The sequence below is a fragment of the Malus sylvestris genome, chromosome 8 (assembly GCF_916048215.2).
Source record: "Malus sylvestris chromosome 8, drMalSylv7.2, whole genome shotgun sequence".
NCBI lineage: Eukaryota > Viridiplantae > Streptophyta > Magnoliopsida > Rosales > Rosaceae > Malus > Malus sylvestris.
In genome coordinates, this window is record NC_062267.1 from 9523298 (window position 1) to 9528811 (window position 5514).

Consider the following 5514-nt stretch of genomic DNA (forward strand, 5'->3'; position numbering starts at 1 on the left):
GGCTCTCGAGATTCAGAGAATGGTGCCTCTTCGATTTTTGAGAAAGCAATCATGTTGGGAGTGTTTTCTCGAATGTAAGGGAAGGTTGAGCATTTTTGCCAGTCTGCCTTACCACGGAGCATGGAGATTTATTGCACCTCATTTCTCCTTCATCATTTCTGAGAATGTCTCGCCCATTCGACTGTCGTTTTGACTTGAACTTTGGTGAAGAGGAAGCCATGCCTTCTCAAGACAACATATGGCACCCATCATTCTTATCCCCTACTGGTCTTCTTACCGTTGAGGATTTTGTGATGAAGAATGATATGACTGCTGCGGTGGTGGCCAGGAACCTTCTCACTCTCAAAGATAACAGACTACTTTCCAAACGGTCTGATAAGTTGGCTGTTAAGGATTCTCTAGCTCTCAGTGTTCAGTGTGCAGGTTTTGTGTCTAATAAGGCCCAACGCCTATTTGTTCGAACCCGCCAAGTTGAATCATTGGCGGCTGAAGTGATAAGTTTCAAACAGGAGATCAGAGGGCTCAAGCATGAGAATAAACAGTTGCACAGGCTCGCACATGACTATGCTACAAACATGAAGAGGAAGCTCGACCAGCTACAGGAATCTGATGGTCAGATTTTACTTGATTATCAAAGGTTTGTGGGTTTGTTCCAAAGACATTTATTACCTTCGTCTTCTAGGGTTGTATCGCGTAATGAAGCTCCAAATGATCAACCTTCGATGCCTCCTCCTTCTGGGGTTCTACTTAGTACTGAGGCTCCGAATAATCACCTTTTGGTGCCTCATCTTTCTGAGGCTCTGCCGACTGCTGAGACTTCTCCTGAGCAACCTTTGTGAAGGCTCCCTCTTGTTTGTTTATTTTGATTCATGTATATGTACATATTTGTAACTTATCGGAGATATCAATAAACAAGTTTTGCTTAATTTCAATGTATTGTGTTAAATACACAAAGGTCTTCTTCACTAAGTTTTTTGAATTTTTCCTTTTGTTGAAGCTTGTATGTTGAAGCTTTGTGAGTGAAACATGTAGGTTGAGGTAGTGCTCTCTTAATTTCCCGAGTGAGGAAAACTTCTTGTTTGGAGACTTGAAAAATCCAAGTCACTGAGTGGTCGTGAGACTTCCGAGTATCAAGGTGCAGTAGCATATGGTAGGAGTCCCCCAAGTCTCCGATCGAGGGAGTTGACGAATGAGGCACTTCCTTTCTAAGTGGTAGCCCAAATCTCTTTCTTCATATATATTTGTTATGAAAGTTGTTAGGCCCAAAAAAGAGAAGGCCTAGGCAATTTTTTTTTCTTTCGATTTTTCGAATTCTTGAATTTCTGAATTTTCGAATTTTCAAATTTTTGAATTTTCAAATTTTTGAAAATATATATATATATATATATATATATATATATATATATATATATTAAAGCTTTGTAGGTGAAGCTTTGAGGTTGAAGCTTTGTTGGGCACCATGAATTAATTTTGCTTCACACTATCTTGATCAAGATAGTGTGAAGCTTTTGTGTTGAAGCTTTGTAGGTGAAATTTTTGTGGGTCAAGCTTTTGTGGGTCAAGCTTTTGTACGTGAAGCTTTTGTGGGTCAAGTTTTTGTAGGTCAAGCTTTTGTGGGTGAAACTTTTGTGGGTCAAGCTTTTGTAGGTGAAGCTTTTGTGGGTCAAGTTTTTGTGGGTCAAGCTTTTGTGGGTGAAACTTTTGTGGGTCAAGCTTTTGTAGGTGAAGCTTTTGTGGGTCAAGTTTTTGTGGGTGAAGCTTTTGTGGGTGAAACTTTTGTGGGTGAAGCTTTTGTAGGTGAAGCTTTTGTGGGTCAAGCTTTTGTAGGTCAAACTTTTGTAGGTGAAGCTTTTGTGTTAAAGCTTTTGTGGGTGAAGTTTTTGTGTTGAAGTTTTTGTAGGTGAAGCTTTGGAGTTGAAGCTTTGTAGGTGAAGTTTTTGTGGGTGAAGCTTTTGTGTTGAAGTTTTTGTAGGTAAAGTTTTGGAGTTGAAACTTTGTAGGTGAAGTTTTGAGGTTGAAGCTTTGTTGGGCACCATGAATTGATTTTGCTTCACACTATCTTGATCAAGATAGTGTGAAGCTTTTGTGTTGAAGCTTTGTAGGTGAAGCTTTGTAGGTGAAGCTTTAGAGTTGAAGCTTTTGTTGGTGAAGCTTTTATGGGTGAAGCTTTTATGGGTGAAGCTTTTGTTGGTGAAGCTTTTATGGGTGAAGCTTTTGTTGGGTACCATGAATTGATTTTGCTTCACACTATCTTGATCAAGATAGTGTGAAGCTTTTGAGAATTTGTAGTTATCCTTCATTGATGAAGCTTTTGTTGGTGAAGTTTTTTTTTTTTTTTTTTGGGAAACTAGAAATTTGAAAATGTGAGAGAGAAAACATATACAAATTTTTCTTCCACACTATTGAGTAAGAGATTCTGCTGCAAGCCACACCTTGTAGTAGTCGAAGGTTTGGATAAATCATATAAATTGAATTTGCTTCGAATAGTTTTGAATTTACTTCAAGGTTTGAGAATTGTAGTTGCCCTCCATTGATGAAGCTTTTGTTGGCACCATAAATTGGTTTTGCTTCACACTGCCTTGATCAAGAGTGTGTGAAGTTTTTGAGAATTGTGGTTGAACTCATTTGATGAAGTTTTTGTTGGCATCATAAATTGGTTTTGCTTCACATTGTCTTGATCAAGAGTGTGTGAAACTTTTGAGAATTGTGGTTGCCCTCCATTGATGAAGCTTTTGTTGGCACCATATATTGGTTTTGCTTCACACTGTCTTGATCAAGAGTGTGTGAAGCTTTTGAGAATTGTGGTTGCCCTATATTGATGAAGCTTTTGTTAGCACCATAAATTGGTTTTGCTTCACACTGTCTTGATCAAGAGTGTGTGAAGTTTTTGAGAATTGTGGTTGCCCTCCATTGATGAAGCTCTTGTTGGCACCATAAATTGATTTTGCTTCACACTGTCTTGATCAAGAGTGTGTGAAGCTTTCTAAGAGTTGTAGTGTTTGCATTGAAGCAGATGCAAGAAGGCTGAATAGCTTGATCTTTGTATGCTATGCACTGAAGTTGTTGTTGGCTTGCAATAAGGCTTTGTTGGTGACTACAACTCTTGTTGGGCATAAGTGCTCCCCTAGTTGAGTTGTCAAGCTTGAGGGTTTTTGATTATTTGTGAATGCTAGGAGTTCACATGTACAAGTTGTACCACTCGTCTTTTGGTAGGTAGAATGAATGGTGAGTTGCTTTCATTACTTGGTTGGTGGTACGAAGGTGAGTTCCTTCATCACCTTTCATCACATTTCATCACCTGGTTGGTTGCACGAGGATGAGTTCATTTTGCACCTGGTTGGTGGCATGAATGGCAAATTGCCAAATGGTATTAGAGTATGGGTTATACATTTCATCACCTGGTTGGTGGCATGAAGATGAGTTCCTTCTTCACTTGGTTAGTGGCATAAGTGGCAAGTTGCCAAATGATATTAGAGTACGGGTTGTACATTTCATCACCTGGTTGGTGGCATGAAGATAAGTTCCTTCATCACCTGGTTAGTGGCATGAGTGGCAAGTTGTCAAATGATATTATAGTACGGGTTGTACATTTCATCACCTAGTTGGTGGCATGAAGGAGAGTACGGGTTGTACATTTCATCACCTGGTTGGTGGCATGAAGATGAGTACCTTCTTCACCTGGTTGGTGGCATGAGTGGCAAGTTGCGAAATGATATTATAGTACGGGTTATACATTTCATCACCTAGTTGGTGGCATGAAGGAGAGTACGGGTTGTACATTTCATTACCTGGTTTGTGGTATGAAGATGAGTTCCTTCTTCACCTGGTTGGTGGCATGAGTGGCAAGTTGCCAAATGATATTAGAGTACGGGTTGTAAATTTCATCACCTGGTTGGTGGCATGAAGGAGAGTATGGGTTGTACATTTTATCACCTGGTTGGTGAGAATAAGGGCAAGGTGTCTAGGCACATTGTAGCAGGTGTCGAATAACACAAAGTATGTTGAACCCTTTCAAAGCACAGTTGGCTTATGTACGAATGTGTTGGAATGTATGATTGAATGAATATACTGTGAAGTTGTTCGTTTATTTGTATAGTCTTGTTGACATATACTTAGAATTTGTTTCATGTTGGAAGCATTCATGTTGAAACTTTGAACCCAAATGTTTCATTGCTAGGAATGTAAGAGGATTAGGACCGAGTTGTCTAAATCACCTCTTTATTGAATTCATGCCAAATAGTCTTCGTTACATAGGATGCCGAATGGCTGAAGCTTAACACTTGTACAATGTGAGTTTACTTGTAATAGTACTTCAAGTGATCAGCGTTCCATGGATGGCCAAGGGTTTTGCTATCGGAGCTTCTAAGCTTGTAGGAGCCAGGGCGACTGATGCCAATAACTTCAAACGGTCGATCCCAGTTTGGACTAAGTGTTCATTCACTCGGGACTCTGTCGCAGAGTAATCTTTTCTTCAATACCCAGTCCCCTACTTTGAAAGAACGAGGTTTGACCCTGGAGTCATAGTAGTTGGAGATGCGCTGCTTGTAGGCGACATTCCTTAAGTGAGCCTGGTTTCTGTGTTCCTCGACTAGATCTAAGTTGAGGGTAAGTTGTTTGTCATTTTCGCTTTGCACCTAGTTCTGGACTCGGAACGTAGCTTGCTCAAGCTCAACTGGGACAATTAGACTAGGGATGAGCTGGGGAGGCAAAACAGAAGTTGATGTTGAACTTAAAGGAGAACATCCTGAACTTATTGTTGTCGAACTGTTGTCCGTTGTTAATGACTATCGCATTGGGAATGCCGAATCTGCAAAGGATGTTCTTCCATACGAAGTTTTCTATTTTTGCCTCAGTAATGGTTGCTAAGGGTTCTACTTCAGCCCACTTTGTGAAGTAGTCAACTACAACGATTGCATAGCGAATCTTGCCCTTCCTTGCAGGCATTGGGCTGATCAAATCAAGTCCCCATTGGGCGAAGGGCCAAGGGCTGATCATAAAAGTGAGTGGCTCGAGAGGGGAGTGAGGAATAGTTACATAGCGTTGACACTTATCACATGAGCGAGATATTCTAATGGCATCTTGGTAAAGTGTTGGCCAGTAATATCCTTGGCGAAAAGTCTTGTGTGCTAGGGATTGAGATCCATCATGATCTCCGCAGGCTCTTTCATGTATTTTCCGAATGACAGTTTCCGCCTATGCGGGCGTAAGGCGTCTTAGGTATGGTAAGTTAAAACCCCGCTTGTAGAGTTGATCATTAATGATCAAGTAACGGGTAGCCTTGTATCGAATCTGCTTAGCTTGAACTTTGTCATTTGGAAGGGTGCCATGAGTAAGGAATCTATAAATCGGGGTAATCCAACTATTCCCCTGTTGTAAGTTGCACATTTCCGCAGCCATGGTGCTTGGTGCTGCCAACAATTCGACTTGAATTTTTCTCCAATCTTGTCTTCCACCGCTAAGGCGAGGCGAGCCCAAGCATCTGCATGACTGTTTGCCGCTCGAGGAATTTGGGTG